This window comes from Passer montanus, unplaced genomic scaffold (assembly GCF_014805655.1).
Source record: "Passer montanus isolate IOZ18808 unplaced genomic scaffold, ASM1480565v1 scaffold26, whole genome shotgun sequence".
Classification (NCBI taxonomy): domain Eukaryota; kingdom Metazoa; phylum Chordata; class Aves; order Passeriformes; family Passeridae; genus Passer; species Passer montanus.
The window spans coordinates 3739008-3766524 of NW_024367261.1; the positions used below are offsets into that span (position 1 = coordinate 3739008).

Consider the following 27517-nt stretch of genomic DNA (forward strand, 5'->3'; position numbering starts at 1 on the left):
TTTCCATGGCTCTACTGTTCCCCAGTTAGGGCAAATATTTCTGGAGATCAATAATTTTTATTTTTTGTGGTCATATTTTCAGTCTTGTTGCTTTTCAGTGTAGCTCCTTTCCTGCTCAGTGCTTTGCTGAAACCTTTGTCACAAAACAAATGCCTTGATTAATCAATAAGTAATAAGACTGGGTTGCTTCCAGAGATAAGGGGGAAATCGCAAGGGAAATATTCAGCATGCTTCTTTTTAAAAGTCTCTAAGGCCCCTCAGCCTCATAGAAGTGCACAGGGCTAATTAAAGGACTTTCCAAATAGCAAGTGTCAGAGGAATGCATTTTTGCCTTTGTCTTATCATGAGTAACAGATGTTACTCAGTTCACAACCCGACGTGAAAATCCATCCCTTGCGGACAAGGCTATGAGGTAGAGGAGGTTGGGTCCTATGGCCAAATAACTGCACAGGTGAAGCACAACCTTTGCAGAAATCAAGAAAATCAATCATCAGGAAAAGATTATGAAGATTCAGTTGACTAATGTTGCATTCCTTTGGACAAGATATGGTACAGAGGAGGAGACCTGGAAGAGAGCTGAGACCAGGAAAACAGAATTATTCATGGCTGCTACTTCTCACACGAGGAGACTCAAAAGTTATTCAACCCCTGTATGAAAACTCTCCAAGGCTCATGATTTTTTTTAGTCCTAAAGTTAAATCTACCAAAGTCACATGCCTCTCAGGCTGCAGAGGCCCTGTCCATCCACAGGCTAGTACTAGCCCATTTCCCTCATGCCCTTGGCAGTCTTACTGTATCATAATGCATTGGTGCCACTGTTTAACACAGTGTTTAACACAGACATGGCTGTCTGGCTTTCAGCCTGGTCAGGTTGAGCTCCTGCAAGGAGAGACAGTCCAAGGTCATAGGTGGTGCTTCAGTTCATGTGGATCACTAGCTTGTCTGCTTTTAGTCCTTGACAGGGAAGAACCCACAAAGATTTGCAGTCATAGGAAAGAACCTTATGAACAGATTTGCAGTCATGAAGGAATCCAACACCTCATAGCTGTTAAAAAGTTCAGTCCTTGCTGAAACTAAGACACAGGCAAAAGTTTTGCTGAGTGTCTTGTGAAAGTGCCTTTCCTCACCCACCCCCAGATCTGAGACGGAAGCACTCAGGCCGAGCTAGGAACACTGCTGTTCTCCAGCACTATAGAGAGATACCTTGAGCTGTTTCACTGTGTCCCAAAATAGAAAAATACACATACACAGCTGACATCTAAACACTTACTGCCTCTGTATGCAGTGCATTCACCATAGTTCAATTCTGTACTAAACCACTTTAAAATGTTCATTATGTGGGAGAGGATAAAGCAGGGAGAGCACAACCTTATTCAAGAGCATAAATGGGTTTCTCTGGCAACCATCACAAGCTGCATTACATAGTAACTAAGTGTAGAAGCATCTATATTTAGGTTCTGGGTCTGCTATTGACCTATCTTTTTTGCTGTAGAAAATTAGCACATATCTCTGCATCTAGTTTGGGGGAAATTCACCCATCCACTGCCGGTGCAGTAGAGATGATGTCTTTGAAATTTGAAACCCCATGACTAAACTAATTTTCCTTCCCTTTTTGTGTTTGGGTTTTAGTGCATTTCCAGTTCTTCATATACTTTTAGCCTGCTCCAGACTTAACAATTTAATTTTTTTTCAGCTATGTCTTCACTGGGCAACAGATGCCTGAAGAAGGTGGGCAAGCAGAGATCGTACAACGGTTGGGGTTGGAAGGAACCTTAAAGATCATCTTGTTCCACCTGCCTGCGAGCAGGAATACTTTTCACCAGATCAGGTTGCTCAGAGCCTCATCCAGCCTGGCCTGGAAGATGCAGTGTGTCACACTGGTCTTCACAAGCTGAGCAGCTTGGGGATTTCACCATGCATGTGGCCCTTGCAGAGCACAGTGAGCCTTAGAGGAACTGCTTATTCTATTCATAGCCCATGAGCCCAAGCACAAAAAGGACAGCTTCTGATTCCCATTCAGTGATCTCTGAAATTCAGAGCCTGGGTCCTTCAGTGTTAGAACACTTCAGCCAAAGAGTGAAAGTCAGATGTGAATTTACTGAACATGCCCAGCACCACTGTAGGGGCTTAATGTGTGGAGAAAGGGTAACAGCTCCATTTATGACCTTGGTAGCTTGGACTCCATGTACCACACATTTACTGAACATGCCCAGCACCACTGGGTAACAGCTCCATTTATGACCTTGGTAGCTTGGACTCCATGTACCACAAGGGATCTGTAACCACTATTTTCAAAAATTCCATGGAATCTGGGAGTGTAAATAGTTGCTAGAGAGTGATAACAATCATCACCCTTTCAAATCCAGCTTCCAGCAAAATTATTCAGTTTCAGCACCTGAAATAATGTCTTCTAAATTCACAGGTCCCCTTTCTGAAAGTGTTGATTTTATACATAACACAGTGACATCAAAAAGAATAACACCCAAGGGAGATAAAAATAATTCTGAAATATTCTGGAAGAAATTAGTTATGAGGAATTGTTCTTTATGGTTTTGTAACTTTTAATGTTTATATCTTTCCTTAATATCACTTATTTCTGTGGTCATCCTTTCTTCCACCTTACCACGGAGAGATAATTACAGCAGGTATTCTTAGAAAAGGAACAATGAAACTAATTATTACAAATCACATAGAAAGAACAAGATGTCATATTTCCAAAAATTAAAAAGTAATGCACATACGCTGCAGGGAATATTCCACAAACAGTAACTAAAGACAATAACAACTCTGTTTATACACATTTGGCAGTTGTATATCAAATAATAGTGATAGCTTGACATCCGAGATTAGCTCATGGATTCATTATCCTTTGAATGAATCTAATGTTTTTAAAATTACTAGGTCGAGCCTCAGTCTGACACAGGAGTTATGTAAGTCTTCTTTCAACAGCCAGCCTATATGAAATGCTTTCTATTTCCCCATATTTTTTTTCTATGGGTTATTTGGCAGATCTGTGTGGGAAATGGCAGCAATTTTACAATCCACAAAATAAGATTTTAGCATAAGTTGGCACCACAATTTATTTATTCATTGCTCAAGCCAAAGAAATGTTTCGTATGAACCCAAAGGGTTATTTTAAGTCCTAACTTAGTCCACACCTTCTTCTAGAAGTCAAATTTGTAAGGAAATTTGTGAGAGGTGGACTGAATGAGGGGACAAAAAGCTGGGTAGAAAATCTTCTGAACCCCCAGGCTCCAAGGGTGGCGATTATGGGTCTGAATTGCAAATGTCAGCCAGTTCCTTGTAGAGTACCTCAGAGGTCCCTACCAGCACCAGTATTGTGTAGTGTCTGTATAAGGAACTGGATAAGGGGAATGAGTGTTCTCTCTGCAGGTTTTCAGGCAATGTCAACAGGAAGGCAGTCGATATGCTGGAGATCAGGCCGGAGAAATGGCTGGGCCAAGATGAACCTTGTGAAGTTCAACCAAGGGAAGCACCAAGCCCTGCCCTGGTGAGAAATAACCCCATGCACAGGACAGGCTGAGCTCTGACAGGAAAGCCAGGTAAGATCTGGAGGTCTTGGTGAACATCAAGTTGAACACGAACCAGCAATGCATCTTTGCAGGAAGGAAGGCCAACTGCATGGCAGGCTGCATTAGCAAGAATGATGACATGATTATTTCCCTGTCCTCTGCAATTGAGAGACCACAGCTGAGGTGTTCTATACACTTTTGGCCTCTGCAGTACAGGAAAAACATCAACAATCTGGAGCCAGTCTAGCAGAGAGCCACCACGAGGCTGGAGCACGTGCTGTAGGAGGAGAAGCTGAGAGAGCTGGGCATGTTCAGCCAAAAGGGGAGAGGATAAAGGGAGACCTGCTGAAATACAGAACAAAGCTCTTATTGGAACTGCATGCTGTAAGGGGACAGCAGACACAAGCTGAAACATGGGAAATTTTAACTCGTTTAAGGAAAATGTTTTGTGACTGTGCTCTTCCTCTTTCCCCAGCCAGCCTGCTGGGAAACCAGTCCCTTCTACTAGGCACCAGCCAGTTGTAATAACATGAATTATAAATTTTCTTACTTGATATGTGGATTCAGGAAAAAAACCAATGAAACTTCAGCACTGACCAGATAGCCATGACAAGAGGAAAATTCTTTCCCTGAATACCAAACAACCACCAGAAAGGCATCAGACCCAGTCTCTCCCTAATTACAAAAAAAAAGGGCAGGAACTCTTCATCTGACTGCAAAATGGTACCCAAAGACAGGTTAAAATGCCCAGATGCTTTCAGAGGAAGACAGAGGATGCTTCCAAGTCTGTGTTCTTTTCCTTCTAATGGGCTGGTCCAAGGGGTTTATGACACAGCCACTGCAGCCACCAAAGGCTGAGTTGTCAAAGGAGACAGGAGACCAGCTTGACAAGACACAAGTTATTATTTTCTACTCATCGCTGAGACAAAATTTCATCCTGATCTTCGGAGTTCTGTAGCCTGAAAGACAAAGTCAACATTAAAAAGTGAATTTTTTGTTTCTTCAAGATGGCATTGGCTAAACTGGAACTTTCTCCCCACCACCAAAAAACGCATGCAGAAAACCAAGGTTTTTGTTGGCCAAAAGTTCAAAGTCAAGGGGAAAAAATCAGCCAGCTATTTGCTTTCCAGTCTAGGGCTGGGCTGCATTACAAGTGTTTAGGCAAATGATGCTAAGTGGGCTAGGGATTGCTGTTACTACTGCTTACAGCAGTGGGGGTTTGGAGCTTGTGAGAGACCAACAACATAACAAGCAGATGAAATGTGTGGACTGTTGCCTATACAGCATCAACATCTTTATAAAAGAAACATCTTTTTTAGGCTTTACATCAATTCTGTCACAGACTTCCAAGAATAAATTGTCCCTCCCCTGCCTTGCTAACATGTCAGCCCAAGCATCAATCTGTAGGCTTAAGTCACTTAAAAATGCTAATTCCAAAAGGCTTATTAGTTTACAAAAAAAAATTAACAAAGATATTAAATTAAACTATATGTTTGCATTCTTTTTGAGAATATATGCATCTAATTCTTGCCTCCATTTGGAAAGGGAAAAAAAAATACATCAAGAACACCTCCCTTGAATTCCTTCCAAAAGCAGCCAGGTAAGGGCTAGCTAACATATATTCTTAGTTGAATTAAACCACCTATCACACCTTTAAAAATAATGTGCACAATAAATTAAACTGTAAATAAGAGATTAATACATGCTATTTTTCATATTATCCCACAAATATCTTGTGAGAGGCTTATATAATAAGAGGTAATTCTGTGTAACATTGGAGCTTCTTATTTGCTTTTTTTCCTCTGCCTGAGAGAGATGGATGAACCTGAGAGCGGTGCAAAGAAATTAACTGCATGTTTTAAATTATCACTGTCTCTTAATCAAATTATGGCATTTTATTAGCTTTTTAATTAAGATCTAGTCAAGAAAAGTAAGGACATAGGGAATACTAATAGTAGACTTAGATATTTCAGAAGAGAAATCCCGAAAACATTTTGCTGTTGTGTCTTGCAGACCACTGGAGCAAGATCATCCAGCAATTAATGCCACAGACATCGTCATGAGGGGCTTAAGGTGTTAAGCCCTTTAATGCTGATCTTACAGCATAAGTTTTTTTGAGGAAACAGGGATAAAAAATGAAAGGTTCTCCTTTTGTAGAAATTGTGGTTTGATAGCTGGATAGATAGGTATCACTCAGAGCTTTGAAGAGAAAGCAGAGAACAGATGCAGGGCACTTCTCCAGACCAAGCTGAATGCCCACAAGTGGTACATAATACATTTCTCAGGGGGATTGCAGAAAGGTTTTTTCTTGTAAAGACAGGTGTACAGAAGTGCCTGGAGGGTTTTTTCAAAGCCTGAACGACTTCTCTTATAGACTAAACTGCTGCTTTTGACAAGTTCCAAATCGTTGAAAATGAAGCAAGAGTGATAAAACACAACCAGCATACGGTCACGACCCCAGTCGCAGCCCCTGCTCCAGGGAGGCTGCACATCGAGCCTCCCGCCTACTGCTTCACACACAGAGGAGCCAGAGATGAGTCAGCTTCACAGCTTCAGCAGCCCTTGGAAAACCAGCCTGGTTAAAATCATTGCATTCCGACAGTATCCACTTTATTTTCCAGGATAGAACATGCTTGAGTCTGAGATTTCAATTAAACCATTGACAGTAAGGAATTAATCCCCTTTTATGTTTGAAGCTACCCTGTAGCCTGCTTGACACCATGTACCTTCACTACTGTTCCCCAGTAGTTTTCTGCTGTTATTCACTCCCTTCTCACTCTTCAGGGGGAAGCACTAAGGAGGAAACAATGCCCTGGCCATTCCTGCAGGCATGGAGAGATGGTTGTGCTTGCTGCACCCAACAACTCTTACCAGAGACTGGCTGGATTGTGATTAGATGCATCCTGAGCACAGTTTGACTCTGAAAGGATTACTGTGTAGCTGAGAAGACATTTTCCTCAATTCCTGTCACGTCCTTAAAGAAATGCTATGTAGGATGAGGATTGGTCAGTTGTCTATACATCATGTACTAGCAGACAAACTTTTTTTGCAAACTTTTTAAAGTGGCTTAAATGCTGCTGTCTCTGTGCCCAGCTGCAGCTCCTTTCCCCAGGACTTCTCCTGCCGACTGACTTAAGTGGGAGTAACTACCAGGGGACAGGGATGGGCGCCGGCGGGCTGGGATAGAGAGAAGGGCTGTGGGAGAGGGAGCGGGGCTTGGAGAATTTGCAAAGGCGTGGGACTCCAGGCTGGGCTCTTCCTCCATGGTTCACCATCATGGTAGGGGTTGCTCTGGTTGCAGCCGCCTCTAGAGGGCTCATTGCCTTGTCGGAGAAACAGCAGCCTTTGTTCTAGCCACTGAAAAAACTCCATGCATCGCATTGTTTTTCAGTCTCCCCTTTATTTCCACTCAGATCTCCTGTGGCTTGACCTCAAAAGCAGAGGCGTGGTGCGCGAGGGGTCTGTATGCCCGCACAGCCAGCACCGTACAGCAGGCACTCCCCATCAGGGAGGCAGGCAGCAGGGATGCTATCAAACCCTGTCCACCTCCTGCCTCCCCTTTTCATCCTTCAGCTCTCCAAAAGTTTAAGGCCTTAAATGCTGCACTCCAGTGCACTTGAAGCCTGCCGAACATCTGCTCATACCAGCACTTCTTCTGCAGAGCTAAGCCAAGTGTGTGCTGTGACTCTTTGTTCTGCTCCTCAGGATGGGCTGACACAAAAGCATAGGGTCCTAAGACCAATGCCACAACCAGGTCTCATTTCTGAACAAAATTTCTGATCGGGAAAAGGAGAAGCTCAGACAGAATTTGTACTTAATTAATCCCCTGCTTTCTGATGGCTTTCTCGATTGAAAGACCTCTATTTCCAAATGTGGAAGATATTAAGGACTGGCTTGTTTCTCAAGGATCAGTTGCTAAGTATATACTGCATATTTTTAAAGCTTTTTTTTTTTCCTGTGGGCAGGAGCTACACCTGCAAGGCAAATTGTGAACAAGCTGCTTTAACACTGTTAGCTCTGTTTAGTCATTCTTGTGACTTTCTTTCTGAACTATGCTGCATTTGTCAGTTTTAGATTTCATTTGCAGTTGTGTTGCCCATTTTTTTAGCTTTATCTTACTGCAGGATAACTTTGCAAAGCAAGCAATATAAAATCTGAAGCCCTTTGTTTTGCCCAAATTTTATAAGCTTCAAAAGCCTCTGGAGTTCATCTGCATTTGATTTAGACTAGTCAAACGAGATGAGATCATCTCACTGTCCAGCACCTCCTTACAAGGAACTTTTGCCATCTGCCACCAGAGGCAACAAAAGGGGTCTTGTTGGCAAGGTCAAAACAGGGACAAGGCATCAATCCCCCAAAAGACCACGTGGTTTAGCAGTGGTGCAAAAAACCCAAGTAAGTCCAGGCCATGAGTGTCAAAAGCTGAGTCTGATAGCACAAGTTTGCCAGCATGTCCTTGCAGCAAACATCTTCTGCTCCTGTGAGGAGGGATCTCTGCCTGTCCTTCATCCCAGGGTGTATACCCCGTTCCCTCAGGGATATCACTGGTTCGGCTCATTTGTCTCCTCTTTCCAAGCAATGGGAAGAGCTTCTGACAGGGAACAGTCCCTGCAGTGAGGAATGAACATAAGACTGGCTGCTGAAGTTCAGTTCTCTGGCGTAAATCAGTGAACACTGTAGACAACGACAGTATAGAAAGTCTTTATTGAAGCAAGACTATGAATCAAAGCAACAGACAAAAAAACAAACACCAATCATCAGAAAGGGAACAAACATTTGACTCGGCAGTGCTGTGTGCCAAATGCCCCAGCAAACAACAGGAGACTGTCATGTTGTTGATGGTATTTTGTCATAATTATGTGCAATTTGCTTACAATGTTGTTCAGCACAGATAAAATAATTATCAGTCTTTACTTGGCTTCTTTCTGCAGAATGACTGTTTCAGTCCTGAAACAGTCCTTTTAATCTGCACTCCTCAGTGCCTCCATGGTGAGAGGGTGAATATTTGTATGGACATAAGCAACTGGACTGTGTATTTCAGAGCCTGCCAGATTGATTTCACACATTCTTGAAGGATTAATTCTCCGGGGACTGCTCACAATTGCTTTGGTGGCCTTGATTGATAAACTTTGTCTTGTGGCTCCATGCTTTGGAAAGCCAATTTGCATGTATACTGCCAATGATTATTCACTCATTATTTTTACTAGGGAACCACACACAGGCCTCTCCTGAAAAGCTGTCCTAGAGGTGCTATATGAACATAAAGCTTTATGCCACAAAGGTTTTTCTGGTGTCTAAGACGTGAACAAGATCACTCAGGAGTTTCAGCTGCAGAGCTAAAAGAAGGATCCTTTCTGTAAAGGGTGCTTTTTATTTGCACAGTGCTCATAGGCAGACGCATCTCTTGGGGGAGTAGAGAACAACACTGTAAAGTCCTCATAAGACAGAACGCCTTTCTCCTTTGGGACCATTTGGGATCAGTGCAGATATTTATGAGATAATCTATGCTCCTCTGCATCATTTCATCTCAGCATCTGGAGATGCCATCAAGCTGTCAGGAATGTGATATTCGCTGTGATTTCAGAACATTGTGTTGACTTTCACTACTTGAAAAGGAAGCTCTACTCAGTCTAAGTTTTCTTGTAGAGGCTCTACTAATTGAAAAAAAAATGTAAGAACAAAGTTCTTTGGATAAAAAGGACCAGTTTTGGCTCCCATAGACTCATCGCTATGTTCCAAGACAACTCACTACAACTGCTTGGAACAAAGAAGGTACAAGAACAGTTGAAGTCCTCCTGCTAAAACTCCTCTGCCTGCTTCATTCTCCATCACATTCTGCCTGCAGGGTACAAGCAGAGATCCATCCAGAGCATGGCTCTGTGTGTCTGTGATTTGAGGTCAGCTGTGACCCTGCAGAGTTTTTGCACCTTTTCAGTGGTGCATGGAGGACAGGAGGCAGGCTACACATTTCAACTACCCTAGAAGTTGTCTTACTGTGTGATGAAAGCCAAATTAAACAGAAAAGAGGAGAGAGAGCCCTGATCTGAGAAAGTGTGCACATCCCAGGCTGCCAAACCTGCCTAGCCAGCAGCACATCAGGATTTACTGAGCTCAAGGTTTCTGGAACTAGGTGCTGCAGAATTCATTCCAGTATATGAAACCCTTTACTAGCTTGGCTTAGGGTTACCCAAGTACCCCAGCACTTATTCACAGTCACTTCCACTTTGAATTGCTTTAAAATTCAAACGCTGTGATCACATCCCACAGATTTCAATAGATTTCACTGGCCTCAGTCTTCCCACCTGGCTCAGGATGAATTTTTTAATGAGGTCTTAGTAGAATTGGCCCATTCTAGAGAACCAGTTTATTGCAAAACTGGCTATTTCATGTTAAAATGAATTATGCAACCGTGAAGATAATTCATATATGCATACCAAAATAGTCAGATATTTCCTCTGTGTGTTTTTGATTTTACAATTAATTGAGCATTCTTCACTCTTTCCCCTTTAAATGACATCAGGAAAAGACAGTATAGCTTAAAAAGAATTCCAGGCGGTAACGAGACCTGTACTATGTTATGTTCCCAGCTAGTGGTGGGCTTTGAGATTATAACCACTAGCTGAGTTTTCATTGCTCTGTTTCAAGACGAAAGACCTATGGATAACAATTTGTTTTGTCGTATACCCTTTTTCATAGGAAGAATGCATGAACCCACATATGGACCAGTTTCCTATCAAAAAATATGTACTGTCTTACCCCTTACATTTCAGTCTCCTGGTGCTGAAGCTCACAAGTGTCTACTTCTTGCAAATGTCCCTTCTTTTTTATTAGCCTATCAAAACAAGATGCAGAAGAGTGGCTTTCACAGAAATAGGTCAGTTTACAAGCTTTCAGTATAATGTGAGCTGCTTTAATAAAATACTACAGCAGTGATTTTGTTCGTTCAGCCTTTGTAATTCTTTGGATCAGCTTTTAAGACTGTATTAAAGTCACCACCAAAACAGTGTTCTAGCTATTAAAATAGCTAAAAAAGCCTTCTTCAAAACCCATCCTCACATGCTTGATTAGTAAGTTCAGTTTTATAGCCTAACTAGATAAACTTCATTACTGTGAATATAAACTCAGAAACCAATTTAGTTGCCAAATAGAATATAAGCCACGTTATTGGTACAGTTCATAAAATAAATTGCTTCCAGTAATACACCCAGGCCTTCTCCCTCCTCCTGGAGACTGAAATTTTAAAACAGAAACAGTGAGCATTGAAAAGGTTCCCTACTGGCCCCACATTCATTCAGGGTGATGGAGTTAAGCTTTCTGTAGCAAGCCCTGTTCACTTTCTCTGATGGAAATCCTGTGTTTGGTACAGAGAAACCACTTGGAAAAAAAGGGCTTGGGTAATTTAATCTCATTTTTTCAATGAGCCTAAGTTAGGAAAAACATACATTTACTGATTTTTCCTAGAAATGTCTCAGTGTTAAATATGTGTGTTGGTACCTAGGGTGACTGTGGGTAAAATCTGCTACATACAGTTTGGGTGTTTATATGTATATATTTTATATATAAAAATAAAACATATATGAGCAAATTTATTTCTTAGCTGCTCTTCTATTGGATGCTCAGCTTCCATTTCTGTAGAATAAAGATGCTAGTTAATACTATAGAATAAGGAAACCATATTCACTTGGAATTCTAGACATCATCCTAAAGCTTATGGATATGATATATGCAAAATGCTAGGTAGTGTTCTGCTTACATTTCAGAGAGCAAAGCTTTAATTTTTAATGCTGAAGAAGTGCTCTTTATCACTGTCTTTCATATCTTCTAGCATATCAGCATTTCAGGCATGTTGCTAAAACAGTTGCCCAAGGTGCTGCTGAACATCTGGATCACTCTCTTTTTCCATTAGGCTAAGTATCCATCATGGCAGGATTAAATGTGCTCATCTCCAAATATAAATGTTCTATTTGATGCTAAAAGGGAAGTGAAAGTTTCGTAAACACTTCAAAATTTTGCTTTGAATTTGTATAACAGGGCAGAATTTCCAATTGCTTCAGCCAGGAAAGCTGATGCCCTCTCCCAAAACTGCTTGGTGGACTGTCTCCAGAGGCCACCACTTTTCTCCCTGCCAAAACAAAGTGTGAGCACCTAGGATACAATTATTTCCACTTCAAGGAAGAAGTGTTTTATGCAAGCTCTCTGCTTAGAACAACATTTAGTCACTGGTAAACCCTACAGTGAGTCAATGGTCCAATAATGGATCCAGATGCCTTAAAAAACAGTAATAAATCACTTAGATAAGAAAGAAAAGGGGGAAAAAGGCAGTAAATGGACTGAACTCTGAGTATTAACACAAGTATACTTAGAATAACAAAATCTTATACAAAACAGCATGATCAAAGGTGTTTCACAACTTCACTTGAATTTTGGGCATGGCTCTGCATTTGAGAAGGTGCTGGCACCTGGCTTTTTTTTTTTTTTTTTTGCAAAAATAGCTTGCCAAAAATATCCTCCCACTTTGCTGAGTTTCCCCATCCCTGAAAAAACAACTGTGTGTCCCTTGCATACATATGTTGTAAAAGAGTATAAACCAGTTACAAACCACTCTCTACCAAGTGTCAGACCTAAGACATCTCTATTTTTATATACAAAAGCTATTACAAACCATCTGCAAAGTGTTTTTTTTAGTTTCTGTAAGATTTTAAAGTATTATTCAGACCAGACTGGCTAGACTGTCTCTTTTCCACTAATCTTTGCTGCAAAGAGAATCAAGCCAGGTCAGAGGCAAAACATTCTGCATACTGGGAAGCCACAACCACATGTTCTGCATGGCCTGGCCTCCTGGTGCCAGGTGGAGTAGCTCACCCATAGGAAGAGGACAAAAGTGCAGCAATGAAATCCATGAAGCCACGGCGGCAGACACATTAGTAGATTTTTGTCTTCATATTCGGTCTCCAGGCTTTTCCCTATATTGCCTAACAGTAACAATTCTGTGTGTAGAATACCCTTGGGACAGGAAGGAGCAGGCCAGCTTGCACAGGGAACCTTTTTACAGCACTTTAAAACTTCTCTCAGAAATATTTGACTTAACACACCAAAACGATTAACTGAGTATTGGTAAATTATTTGACCCACAAACACTGACCGATGAAAAATTCCTGGTTTTCTCTGCATACTCTCATCTTGACACATATCAACGGGTAATAAACTATTTTACTCCTGTTTTCACTTCAACAAATGTCCCTTAGAGCATCATTTTAGCTCTCTCAAAAGAAACACTTGGGTAGATATCTGAAAGTAACTTTATGACTATAAAAGCTTCATTAACTCAGACTTTATTCACATCAACATTTCAAAAGGGAGTCCCTTTTCACTTTCAAATGTTCTTCCAGTCTATCAACTTTTACATCAGTCTCAAAGGCTGGCTCTAAGTCAACAGCTTAATTTCCCAAGTCAAGTAGCAGTACATTCACTTATGCCACTGTATGGGGGCAGTTTGCACTGGATAGCCCTATGTTTAAAAGGGTGTAGACAACAATTTGACAATAAATTGTCCCTGAATAGTAAGCACAAGCACACACACACACACAGAGACAGAGAAAGAAAGCATTTTGCAAATAATAGGATTGAAAGCAATAAACACTCACAGCATTCATGCCCATTTAAAAGGACAGATGGAGCTGTTTGGGCCTATCAGGTCAATAATCCACAAACTAAGAAGGATTTATGTGATAGACTGTAATGGCTTAAATCCACTTTAAGAGGGAAGGTTACAATAACTTGGAACAATGCTCAGTATATTCAGGGGCCTGATGTGGTAAATAAGAATTAACACAGTTATTTAAAAATCAAATGAACAGGTGAAATAACGGGTTTTTAAATGCTCTTTTCCAGATCTTCAAACTGCCTAAGCTTTAATACCAGATGTCACAACAGTGAGTCAGAGGCAGGCTGGCAGAGCAGCCTTTCCCCAGGGAGCAGTGCAGGGCCCAACCTCCCTTCTCTTCCCAGCTTGGGAAAACCAAATGTGCAACCTTGGGATATAATGGGAAGATGCTTATTGCACATGTTTTTTCTTTTTCCCTTAGTTGACCTCTCAGCAATCCCTGACCTTTCACAGGCTCTCACCTGCCATGAAGCAGCACAACCTCAGCTTAAAGGAGGCTGCCCAGGTGCTGATTTCCAAAGGAAAGGAGAAATGGTTTCCACTTGGTCAGAGTGGATCGTCCTTACCTAGCTTGTTACAGGAGCAGGGTGGGTAGAGTTTTTGAAGATTTTGCTTCTTCTGTTTGCTCATCAGTTTTGGCAGCTTGATCTTGGGTTAGACAAATGTGTGACAGAGATTTCATGTGTTCTTTTCTGAACAGGAGTACAATTCCTTGGGTGCACAATGAATCTGATTTAAAGAGGTAGGCATTTATTTTATTGTTATATCTGGGTGTTAATATGAGTTAAAGCTCTCTTCTACTTTTCTGGGTAGTCATCTGTTTCTGTATTCTCTTCTAAAGAGCCTTTCCTGTTTACAGATTCTTGACTGTGGCCTCCTTAGATTTTCCTACCCCATTTCTTAAATTTTCAAACTATTTTTTTACTTCTAAATACATAACATATTTGAAAACTTCTATACTGCAGTCAGGTCAGTAGTATTTTCCTTTCTTTCTCTGGCCATGACATTGTTGTTATGACCGTGTCTGTCAATATTGTTACAGGGCATTAGCTGTAGAAGGCATGCCCTTCCAAGCTAACAAAAGAGGTATATTTAATTGTGTTTAAAAGCTGGGGTAGGTATGAGGAGTACAACCAGCACCTCTAACAGGGAGGCATTTCCCCTCATGCAGGACAGTGGGTACATTCTCCAGCATTCTGTTTGAACCAGCTCATTTCAATTTTCAACCCAGAGAGCAAAGCTCAAAGTACTCCTCTTCCTCCTGTTGCTGAGTAAATGCTGGGTGATGCCTGAGGCACATGGATACTTGTGTTCCCATTGCGTGTCCTACTGAAATTGATAAACAGTTGCAGAAACAACAGAAGAGCCCCAAGGAATGCTGTGAGCTGCTCACCACACATTCATATTGCTCCTTCTCAAGTTCTGCCTGCAGCCCTGGAAGGCACATGGTTAAACACACTGAGCTACAATTTTCCCTTTCTTTCAAAAAGTTCAAAAGACTTACACCCACCAGCAGCAGAAATTTGTGGGAGCTGAACAAAGGAAGGGTGCTAGTAGTTAACTGCTTGGGCTTGGCTGTGTGTGCCTGTTCCCCCAATGTGTGAAATGTATCTGTATGTATAAGATATAAGCAGCTTGAAACATAGAAAGGGTTTTTAATTGAAATGTGTTCTTTCGTTAATATATGTGTATACAAATGGAGCCTAGTCTGTTCTGAAATGTGTTTGAGCTACAGAAAAATGAAGCCCTGGACTTCAATGAGAATTTGATTGTTTATTCTATTTGTATACAGTAAGACTGGAGTGGGATGGGGAAATAATGGTAATTTAATTGATCAGATGCTTTAAGAATGATAGCCCATTTTTAAATGTTTCTTCTATTGGTTTTTTATGCAGTCCTTGTTTTCTGTGTCTTTAGATGAAAAATAATACCTGTTTAGGAAGATGGCAGGGGAAGAACCTTTCAGGTGTCCAGGAGAATTTATGTTGCTTCAAGTTTGGTAGATGTTGTTTTATTTTCTCTCTCTGCTGAACAAAAGGTCAGGAGCAGCATCTTTGAATGTATGAAGCTTCTTCTCAGTTTCCAGCACACTGTCATTCTTTTTCCCATTGAGCAGTGAAGAAAAGTCCTATGTAGAAAAGTTGAAGGGAAGAAAGGGTTGGAGAGGTTTAGCAGTTCAGCATACCTGACATTCATAGTTATTCAGTGGAGAATCTGAGCGCTTTCAGATTCTGGAGAATCTGAAACTTAGCCTCAGAATTAAAGGCATGTTTAAATAATCTTTTAAACTGGGTCCAGAATTACAGCTGAATGTGAAGAAGGTTTTCTGACAGACATAGGAAGAAGAAAAAGTAATTTTAGTTTGAGATGATGAATATTTAAACAGAAAATCATAGAATTAAGGACTAAAAAGAACCACTTGTGGTTAAGAGTTATCTTGAGTGGTCTGAAACAAGGGGATATTTTCAATTTGAGTTTTCTGAATAATTTTTAAATACATTTTGATAGTAATTTTAAATGGATAAGTTGTTTTGTGCTTGAGAAGCAAAATAACCCCACTATGAAAAATTTTAAAGTACAGTGTTTTTACCTTTTTTGCATGTATGTCATACACCCCTGAGCCCAGTGACAGATATTTTTAATAATAAACATTTTGGTAAAATTGATCCAAATTAAAAAAAATATTTCTGTAACTCCATATAGAATCTTTCTCATTTCAAAGAAAAATTTTGTCCAGCGATGATCTGGATGTTGCAGGAGCACTTTACCTCCATAACCTACTGCCCTGCACATTCCTTCAAATGTCAGGGTATATGCTGGCTTAGAAAGGTTATTCCAGCAAGTGGATAACTGAGTGAGCAGAGTAGCAAGAGAGGCAGTGTGTCAGTGTCAGCAGTAAGGCATCAGTCTGTGATGGTGGAGCAAGGGAATGTTTGAATGGAGCTGTTTGTCATGTACTAGTGTGGTGATGAACACAGAAGTCTGGATAAGGCTGAAGGTCAAATTTCTGATATGTACAAGGGGTACAAGTTCACTGGCTGTGGGAGATTGAACATCACTATGCAGGCAAAAGGGTCTTGTGATGAGTTAAGTTAAAAGAAATATGAAAAGTTCTCAGGGGAACTACTGACCCCATTGAACTGGCCAGGAACTTTGCCATATGATGTACTCCACTCCTTTCTCTGTGTTAAAAGATCCAGGGTACCTCAGGGTTTCCATGTCAAAGTGTGCCTCACAGTTGTAAATGGAATAGGAACTTACCTGGGCATGTATTCTGTTTTCCTCTTTGCCTGAGTTCACTCCCCTGCCCAAGCACAGACTTTTTCACACTGAAGCTCAGCTATGAGGGATGTCAAACCTCATCATATCGTAAGAGCTCCTGTCTGGGTCACAAAGAGATAAAATATTCTGGCATACTATAGTACAATGATGTCTCCCTAGTGGTTAGGAACTGTTAGGAACATGAGTCTCTCCTTCCTGCCCCTGTGCAGGATTCCCCAGGTAGTCTTGCCCCATAGGCAAATCTTCTACAATACCAGGTCAACAGCAAGGAACTGAACTCCTGTTGATTATCTCACATTTATGAATGCATTCAAAGTTTCCATATGTGAGGGGAAGATTATTTTAATCATGAAACTTTAAGCTGCTATTTATAACAACTAGAGCTAGCTACATCTGGTGCCTCTGAGCTCAGTCCCTTCATGCAAGGGTTCGTGTCTTTGCTTGCTGCAGAATATTCGTATTTCCATACCCTCCGAGCCAAAGGCTGTAGTACCTCATGAGTCCCTCAGACTGTAGGCACCTACAGATTTATCCTGAGCATGCAGATGTCCTAAAACAATTTCAGTGGTAGAGAGGAAAACAAGTAGGGAAAATTGACTTTAGGTGTTTTGCCTTGACAGAATTTTTTTTGTTCTCCAAGGTGTCAAGGGAGCAGGGTGATATAAGTTCCCTTCAACAGTTGACCCTCTGTGACAACCCATTTGACTTTGCAGCATATTATTTTATGGATCCTTTACACAGTCACTGCAGTTGTTTTAATCTCAGCATTCAAACTGACCAAAGATGTTCCAGCAGCTTGTTTGGAGCCCAGAAATAGGGTGTCCAAAGCTGAGAATTCAGGTTTTATCACAAACTGACCTGAGGGTGTTTATTAGTGGGTAGCTTGTGTTTATTAAGTATTTCAGGCTTTGTCTGTGCCTTCTAATTAAATCAAGCCAACATAATCATACAATCAACATCACAAAAATCAGGTCAACGTACACTATTCATAAATTATCGCAAAGCATCTGTCACATGCTTAATCTGCTTTTTAAAGTGGGGGGCTGCCTTTGCTTAAGCTTGTGTCTTAAGCTACTGCTTTAGCCCCTGGTTGTTTGACAGTGTGTGATAGGAAGGCAAGATTACTTATGCTTGTATGTACAATATGCAGTGTAGAAGCAGCTGACTCACTATCAAGCAGGATCTCTAAACAAGTTGTTTTAATGTTGGAACTGAAAAACTAGAATCCACAGTGGCAGCCCTTCACATTTTTAAGGATAGAGCAGAGGTGGGGATTAAGGAATTGTTCATTCTTTGGTCTGCAATTGTCATATAGCATTTTAGGACATAGAATTCTCTGTGTTGCTGGACTCAGTACATGTCCCTCCTTCTCAAAGTAAACAGTACAATTTCCCTCTTTACTTTGTCTTCTTCAGCTATGGTAAAGATGAAGTGCTGGGGAAAATGGTGTTTTATGTTGCATGCACTGTTAAGAGGGGGGAATATGTAAAAACCACGTGTCTGTCAGTCTTTTGCCTTTTTACCTGTATGAGCTACCAAAACCTTGGAGGAAACATTTGTAGAATATAGAATACAAATTCTTCCTCCTCCAAAGTCAAGTGATGATATAGAATAGCAAATAAAGCCTTCAGTCCAGCCTCAAGCTCATGCGTGGCTCTTGGAACAGTTGCAGGAAGGGGGTAATAACTGAGGTGGTCATTGTTGTGACCAAGACTTCTGGCAATGCCTCTTGTTGTAAGCAGTCTATCTCAGGCTGATCAGACACTGGAGAGTACTGCATTTCATCAGCTATCCTGGTCAGGCCTTCATCACAAACATCTGAACCAGCACCCTTAACAAGTAGCCGAGGAAGAATCAGTTAGATCACACCTATTTGTCTTTTGCATACCTCCATGATTATAAATGAAGGGTCAATTTTAATTAAGGGTGTTGTTTTAGGATTCTTCTTTGGTGTCCGAAACACTGTCTAACCATAATGGGCCTGTCCTTTCTGATGAATGGCACTATCACTTTAGCTTCATATCACCTTCATTGTCCAAGCCTGATTCCCCTGAGGACATACATCACTGCTCTACAATGAAGCAGGATCAAGCAAAATGGCACCAGAACTGGGAATTGCTATGTTCACAGTAATGCTTCTTGTACTCAAATAATATTCTGCTTTAACAGTGGAAAAAGCAGGCAGCCAGTTTCCATAAAGGCTGTGACAATGGATCTGTCAGTCACCTCAACATTTTTATTCTGATAAAATGAGTTTGTTCAAATCTTCTAGAGACTTCTTTCACTGCAGTTGCATATATTTGCATAGTGATTCTCAGATAAGTGCATGCCAATAGCCACTTCTGTGAACAGATGTTGACAGAAGTATCAACAGAAGTATCAGAGGTACATGAACAACGATGTCTTTTTGCATGCACAGAGAGAAATGCATAATCTAGTAGTATGCTGGAAATTTGTTAGTTCTGCCTTCCAACATGTCTATCAAGTCACTGCATGCTAATCAGCCTTTGCAGAAGTATTGATGCTTCGCAGTAATATCAAGCAAGAATTTAGAATAAGAAAGGGAGAACTAGAAGAGATGTGCTGCAGTAATACTGTTAATAGAGAAAAAGTATGTATGCATAATGTATGTATATTTTATGACATATTTTTAAAGAAAAGCAACATTAAATTTGAAGTGCTGTATTTGTCAAACAGTGCAGCGGTCGAACGTGTTCTTAGCTGTTACCATAACAATAATGTAGCAAATATTAAAATAATTACCTAAAACTTCAGTTGGCATAGGCTGTTTTAATAATAAGTGTCAATGAATCCACTTGGCTATCTAAACCTCCCTTGCATATTGGTGTTATCAAGATGAAGCCTATGAAACAGGGACACTTAGTAGAGAGCTGTCACAGGCCAGGATAATAGAATAGAAAAGAGAAAAAGTTTTAAATAAAGTCTCAGCATAGTTCATACAATAAAAATACTCGTTATCTAAAAACTAGTGATAACCTACTTTGCTAACGATAAAAGCAAAGAAGGCATATGTTTCCAGATATTAATATATTTTTCCGGCCAAAATGAAATTATGCAGCATGTAGCCCAAACTCAGAATCAGGGAAGTGAAATGCATTTAATTCTCTCTCTTTCTGTTCCTCCTGTTATTCTGAAGCAAGTAAAGAGTGCTATTCCAGCAATAGCTCAGTTTCTATAACTAAATACAAAATCTGAGAAGCACTTAGACTGTATATTTTTTTTTCAGATTTCTATTGTGACTAATAAGAAATCTATCCACTTTAATTTTTATTTCTCATTGCTGTTTTTTTAAAGGTTGATCATATCTAGCATTCTGTGAACCTCTTTTTTTCATCAGAGTATGCTATACTGGAAATTTTGTTTCTTCTCTTTTAATAGTTGCTTTTGGTTTTGATTTGTGAACCAAAAAAAAAAAATCAATTTTTCCATTCCTAGAAACAGTTTAGTAGCACTTCCTTCTTTCTTTCAATATGGCAAATAATTTGAATTAGACCCTTCCTTCTCTGGAACTTTTTTATTTCTGACAGGAAGCAGAAGACTTGATGAGAGCATGCTAAAAAGGAAGTAGAAGGGCAAAAAGAAGAGGCAGGGAAAATTAGATATTCAGTTGTCAGGTGCAGAAGTCCTGTCCTGATGGTTAGTTTAACTGCTCCAAACATATATTGAGAGTTGCCAGCAGAGGCAACCTTTTGCTAGTGGCTGTAAGGCAAATTTTTTTAAATGCTAAAACAAGTTTCCACATGACACTCTGAATACTTGTCTGAATTTTTGTCCCAGTTTGCCAGTCTTGGTATTTTGGAGATGAGAAGGAAGGAGGCATACACAGTCATACAAAATTCTCAGGTATAAAATCCCAGTTTGCTCTTTCCCCCACTTTTACTAAAAATGATAGGTCCCATTTACAAATATGTTTGCTGTAGACAAACAACAAAGTTTCCTAGAAGTCATAGCTAAACAAGAAAAGTAGAGTGAATTGTTACTTCACTAGAGTGGGTCTGCCCCTACTTCACTATGGGTCTGGCTAATAATTATATATTTGTGAGAGCCTATCTCTGAAATTCCCTGTGGTTTCTCTTGCAGCTCTCTATATAGAGATCTCTTGAATTTCCTACTAGCAGACAGAGAGTGTTAAAGGTTTTCTCTCTGGTTCTTTATTATGGGCATTTTTTATGATACAGGTACATATTGTTGTCACCAAATCTTACTAGAAGCCACACTTCACATAAAGTTTATCAACCTAATTGTTTCACATTGTGCCTTCCTATTTCAGAAAATTCCTCCAGGAGTCATTTCTATCACTCTTTGTGCAAGAATTTTGTCACAGGCTGAAATTTTTATCTTACTGAGTTTGACCTCTTTTAGAGATGCAAGATTCCCTTGACAGTGCTGTAGAAATGTCACTACTAACATTAGATTCCAGTCCATGTTCTTCTTTCTAACTACTTGGAGTTTCAAGCCTCTTCCTGTATCTGAAAACAAGAAGATTGAATTTGGCCATAGAGATTTTGAAAAATTTTCCTTTATTATGATTATTCATATTGGTTGCCGCCGTTTATTGTAATAACTGAACAAGTCTTGAATATCTTGATTTTCTTTAGTGCTCACTGTGGATTGCCCACTCAGTAAGAGGCTGACAGGCTTTGACAGCATTTATGAGCTTGTAGCTGGCACAGTTGCAAAAAAAAAAGGAAATCTTTGAGCTCTTGTAATTATATAGGTGCTAACTCATTAATTGCTGAGAATATTATAATGTGAACTGGCTTGTTTGTGAAATGCTTAGCAATAACTATGGCATAGGCTTAAAGCAGAATCCCGAAAATTAACTTAGTGATCTTAGCAACTCTGTTGCTGCCATTAGATTACTCAACCACAGTGATTCTGTTCTAGAATACAATGCTTGTTCTACCAGGTTTTATAGGACTGACTTTGACACTCAACACCAAGTGCAGTGATGGAGAGATGTGCTAGGTTGTTTAGTAAAATCATAGCAAAACATTCAGACTGATGATGTAAGCTTTTAGATTTTGAAGTTTATAGAGTTACAACACCTTTCTCTGCCAGGGCTCTTGTAAATATTCTGTATTTTAGTATATTCAAAGTGCAGCAGTCTGGTTAGCTTCACTTTTTGAATTTCATTTACATGTTCTGAGTATCAATGCAGTTTGTTCAGTCACTTTTCTTTGCAGAAAGAAATTCTCTATATTTTCTTTATATGCCAGTCTCTATAGCAGAGATTTGGTAAACAGAGTTGTACCTAGAGGGCTATTTATCTGACCCAACAACATGTTAGATGAAGCAAGTTGCATTAAGAAATGGCAAAATAAGCACTCAAGTCTCCATAATATAACAAATAGCTACAAGGAAAACATGACAAACTAGGCAGGAAATGCTGCATGAAGGAGACCTTGAGTCTTTGGCCATAAACATAGTCTGACTTTATCAAGGATTAAGGGGAATCACAAGGACAGTAACCTTACCTGCAGATTTCTCATCCCTGTTGTTTCTGGTTACCTTCTTTAGTAATTTTGTTCTGATAAGCAGAGGACTAAACAGTCAAGAACAGAGCTTAAGTAATCTTAAGACTTGTTGAAGATGCTAAAACAAGAAATGGTTACCTTGGGGTGCAGTGAGTCTGAGCTGGCTGATGTCAGGGAGTGATATTTAGTAGATTTTACTAAAAATATGTGTGTAGCTATTCAGTATTTTCAACTGATTAAAAGCAGGGGTTCAGAAGTCTTATCTCTGGAACTATTTTTCCAATGAATCTATTTTTCTTTTAATAAAAATAAAGTCACTTTTTGGCAGGGTTCTCTATAACCAATTGACAAGTCTATTTAAGTATGCTTCCCAAAGTTTTATTTTTGTATCCTATTTGTCATCAGCTAATGAGCAGTGCAAAGTATCAGTTGCTGAAGCATGTGGTTTGATCAGCACTGGACTCACTGGGCACTGATTATTAAAACAGAAGTTAGTTGGTAAAGCTCCAAGAATCAGCTGAAACTTGGTTTTGCGTGTTGTTAGAACCATTTCCACATGTTAGCCTATGAATCAAAGGAGATATCATTACTGTCTCTTCAACTATGTTTTTAAAAAAATATCATTGGGCCTTTGCCACGTGTTGTGCTTAGTGATAGTGAGAAAATAACAAGCTGATTAAAACCCTAGTCTTTTATGCTCTATTTATTGGGAGATTTTAACCAAGTATTTAAAAACTCCATGTATGATTTTAGGACTCCATGCACACAGGAAAGAAGTGACCCTGACACAGAGTAGACAATTGAATGTAAGAGACACAGTGTAAAAATGAGAAAGGAGGACGCACTGACAGCACCACTTAGAGAGGTTTCTTTTGTTAAGATTAGTGCTAAGGTAGATGTCTGTTTGTTTAAGAAAGCAAAAGAAAGTTTTGTAACAATAGATTAAAAACAGAACAATGAGGTAACTGAAGGGGCAGATTGCTGAAAGTGGAAAACTTTATCTGACAATCTTTCAGTGCAGTAGTGGAAGAAGTGGTATACTTGAAGGAAATAAACTAGTCAAGCATCCCTTTTTCTAAGTACCATCCTAAGCTCATCCTTGTTCTTCAGAACAATGGAAGTAGGTATGACTGAAGTGTGTGCTGCAATGAATAAGACTTCTGCTGAAGTTTGTAAAGGTCTCATCAAATTGCCACTCCACCCTATGGATCTTCCTGCTCAAGCCTGGGACGATTAAAGACTCCCTTGTAACTAAAAGAAGAAGCATTTTGCCTATTACAATGCAAGTGGTGCTTTAGACTAGGTAAATACTTCCTGGTTCTTAACGTGATATTTAAGACTGCAATTCCCATCTCACATTTTATAATTTAGGTATTAATCTTTGACTCATCCCTGACATTCTCCTTCACACCTACAAGTACTTTGGTGTACAGTATGTTTTGGAATTTAACAAAATTAGATATACTGCACTTTGCCAGAGAATGACTAGAGATGGAGTACTTTTTTCCAAAGCTAGCCAAGTTAAAAAAAAACCAAAACTTCTGCAGCCTTGTAAGACCATGTGTGTCAGGGCAGCTATTGCACCCTAAAGCATTGGAGAGGAATAAACCTCTGTATGTATCTTCTCCCTGTAGAAGTTTTATGCTACAAGTATTTCAGATAGGAACAGTTCTGCTTTGTCTATTTCATGGATGAGCTCTCAGAAGCTCTCAGGATCCTGTAATTCAGGATCTCTCCCAGTATTTCCTAGCCTTATTCAGTGACCTGTAAGACATACATGAGACAAAGAAATGTCTCATTTCTGTTTTTCTTTTCCAAATTGATTTGCTAGTGGAAATACAAGAATTTTAAATTTAGGAGCCAGATGCTGACATTGGCTTCCTCCTAATGTGCCATTGCACTTATGTCACAGCTGCTAACCCCTGCTGTAGAGCAGAGTTGGATGTGTGGCAGAGATCAAAGCTTCAAACACATCATCCTACCTGTAATTTGGGTTCCATTCTGTGTGCTGGAGCCACAACAGCTATGTCCTGGAGGGTTCTCTGTGCTGTTTATGCTGCTGGCCTTTAGCTTGATGTTTTTTGTTTGCTTGCTTTTTCCCTTATCATCATCACAAGTTAGTGTCCTGCATCTCATGTTGTTGGGTCTTTGTGCATGAAGGAATAACAGAAACTGAAAAATTGCAGAAAGGATTAAATATAAAAATACTAATCTCAGAAGAGCACTAACAATGAAGAAAGTCTTGAGATGGCAGTGAAAGTTGGTGTGAATATGTCTTACTAAAATGCATGGAGCACTTAGGTACTGTGCCAGTGAGTTGAAACAACAGCAAGATACAGAAAGACTGCCCTGCTGCCCCACTAGTGGTAATGGCCTATCCTTTCATCATGCTCTTTGTTATTCCCCTGTTTGCTTCCATGGAGCAAGGAAGCTGTTCTACTATCAGTTTTTGCTACTGATTTCAATGAGAAAATATTTAGATGGTAAATTCTTTCAGGCAGGGATTATTTCTTCATTGCCTGACACAGTGGGACTTTTGAGTCATGACTGCAGACATTAGGGAATCAGGCAAATTATGAGGAAGAATAGTAATGGAATAGCACAAATTGTAAATGATTTATTTCCTGAAGATTGTTTAAAGCAGATGTACACAATGCTTAGTTGAATCTCTCAGCAAAATCCAGATCTGCAATGAATAGAGGAATGAAATGCAGCTGTGATGGAGCTGTCCCTTCTAACCACAGCAGAAGGAATGCATTCAGTTAATTACATCTTGGACATATGATCTGCTCAATCCCAGGTCACGACTGGGCTCCTTCTCCCAGCCAGCCCAAGGTTTAAACAGAGCAGAGTTTCACAGCACAGCAAACTGCTGGGGAGGAAGGGAGCCCGTAAAATAGCAGTGGCTACACAACTCTTTGTCGGAGCTGTTTCAGTTGTTTGCTTTGCCAAGCTGCTGCTGCCCGGGAGTTTCAGTTCCTTCCAGAAGCAGCAATAGCTGCCCCTCTAACTCCCCCAGAAGCAGTGGAGACTGAAGTTCACCTTCTGTGGCAGAAGAAAACCCAGTGCCCATGGGGATTTTGGCTGCTTCTTTTGGGAGCAGAAGCATTTGCTGTTGCCTTGCAAAGGGGCAACTCAAGCCACTCTCTATTTCACTAGCCAAGTTTTAGCTTTTAACAGGCTCAGAGTATTTATTAGTCACTCCAATCTGAACAGACATTTCTCTGGTTGCTCTTGAATAAATAATAATTTTCTAAGGGGAAGGGTGGATCTTTCCATTGTGACTGCCTGTCCTCTTTCAGTCCCATCTTATCCCTTTGGAGTCTACTCCTGAATCTTGGACTCACCATTTCTTCCACCATTCACCAGCTTCATTTGGTGAATGTGATTTAAAGGGACAAATTTAAGGGGTCATGTTTTCAGAGAGAAAAGATGACAAGAAGTCTGTGACAGAAACACATATGAGCTGCAAGAGTAAAAAATTCATGGATATGAAAGTGGAAGGACACCTTATTGGAATAATAATTGCAATAGTCCTGTCATGCAGGTAGGGAGGAATAGCCCTATGCATCAGCACAGGTTAAGGATTGATCTACTGGAAAGTAGCTCTGCAGAGAAGGACCTGGTGGACAACAACAAGCTGTCCAAGAGCCAGCAGTGTGTCCTTGTGGCCAAAAAGACCATTGGTATCCTGGGGTATATTAGGAAGGGCATTGCCAGCAGGTCAATAGAGGTGATCCTCCCACCTTACCCAGCCCTAGTGAGGCCACATCTGGAGTACTGTGTCCAGTTCTGGGCTCCTCAAGACAAAAAAGACATGAAAATCCTGGAGAGCTGTAAAGATGTTTAGGGGACTGGAATACCTCTTCTATGAAGAAACACTGAGAGAGCTGGGCCCTGTTTATCTGGGAGAAGAGATAAACACAGATGGAAACACAGGAAGTTTCACTTCAATATGAGAAAAAAACCTCTTTACTTTGAAGGTGACAGAGCACTGGAACAGACTTCCCAGAACAGCTATTGAATCTCAGTCTCTGGAGATATTCAAAACCTGCCTGGACATGATTCTGTGCAACCTGCTCCAGCCAGGAGTTTGGACCAGATTTTATGACACAAAATCTTTTCTTTTTGTAACAATAATGACAATATATGGCTTTGTCACAATTCTCCAGAGGATTGGGAAATCCAGTGGATTACTACTTAGTGAAAAATCTTCGCAGAAGACAGACAGGGCTTGAATAGCAGAGTGCTTGAGGGGCTAGACAAATAGTTATTTTAAGCTTCTAAATATATTTCTTCATTGTGAAGACAGTGATCAACTGTGTTCTTCAAATGTTCTCACATTTCAGTCTCATGGTGGCTTTCTAGTCACCTACAGAGGACTAGAATTCCCCCTTCGGCGAAGTAACTGAATACATTATTTCTACGTGACATATTCTAGTTACACCATCTTTCTCAATTATTCATGATATGCATCAGAGGAAAAAAGGGGAGAAAATTACAATTTGAATCAGAACAATTTGGAGATTTTAAGAAAAGAAATTCTAATCATAAGGGTCTTGTAACACTAGGAAGACCTACCAGGGAGGTTGTGCTGTCCTTCAAGGGAAGATTTAAACTGTAGGTTAGAGAAACACCAGTGAAGAAATGAGCTTGGTAAAGTTATTTCTGCTGTGGTGCACAGGGATTAGAGAATTTCTCAAGTCTCCTTCTACCTTGCATATCTGTGAACCTGGGCTTTTGTTGTTGTTTGCTTTGTGTTTATTTATCTATCCCAGTATACTCTGTCCTATTTAAACTGCAATTCTGCATTAAGTACTGCCTTCAAAGACCTTTTACTTTTTCAGTAATCTTTTTCCTGAAGAGCACACTACATCTCTCTTTTATTAAACACAGATTATCTGTATGTTCCAGTCCTCAGTTCCTCAGGCTTTTAGAGTTGTTTCCAGCAAGTTCTATTTTCTCATAGGCTCCAGGCATTGAAAGAAAAATTACAGCCTAGAAGCAAAAGTTTGCATAACTAAAAAAATGTTAATGTCTCCCAGTATGCAGTATTCACATGTGGCCTGCAGAAGATGGGCATAATACCCAGATTGAATTAAGTAGTGCCAGCATTTGCTTAGAGGAGCCCATCATACACATCAGAGATGTTATATGCTATAGATACTGTTCAAATAGTCCCTTTCATTAGGGATGCTCTAATTCCATTATACTTCATATCCCATTTTCATGCTAAACCATGTACAAAGCATTTTTACAAGAGCACTGTAGTTCTAGGACAAAGGGGAATGGCTTTAAATCAAAAGAGTGTGGGTTTAGACATGATAGTAGAAAGAAATAGTATGCTTTTAGGGAGGTGAAGCACTGGAACAGGTTGCCCAGAGAAGCTGTGTATGCTCCATCCCTGGAAGTGTTAGGGGACAGAATGGATGGGACTTTGAACACCCTGGTCTACAGGAAGGTGTCTCTCCCATGGCAGAGGAGTTGAAACTAGATTATTTTAAGGTCCCTTCCAGCCCAAACCATGCTAGGATCAATTC

At 40.2% G+C, this 27517-nt stretch overlaps 1 long non-coding RNA gene across 1 annotated transcript in view; it reads right to left on the minus strand.

The window, feature by feature from the left end:
• Positions 1–4323: 4323 nt before the first annotated feature.
• Positions 4324–27517, minus strand: part of LOC120503559 — a 48795-nt gene continuing 25601 nt past the window's right edge. The window contains exons 2-4 of the long non-coding RNA XR_005627781.1: positions 16459–16580; positions 15129–15325; positions 4324–4492 (exon numbers count right to left, since the gene is read on the minus strand). This is a non-coding gene — a long non-coding RNA (uncharacterized LOC120503559). The remainder of the gene's footprint in view (positions 4493–15128; positions 15326–16458; positions 16581–27517) is intronic.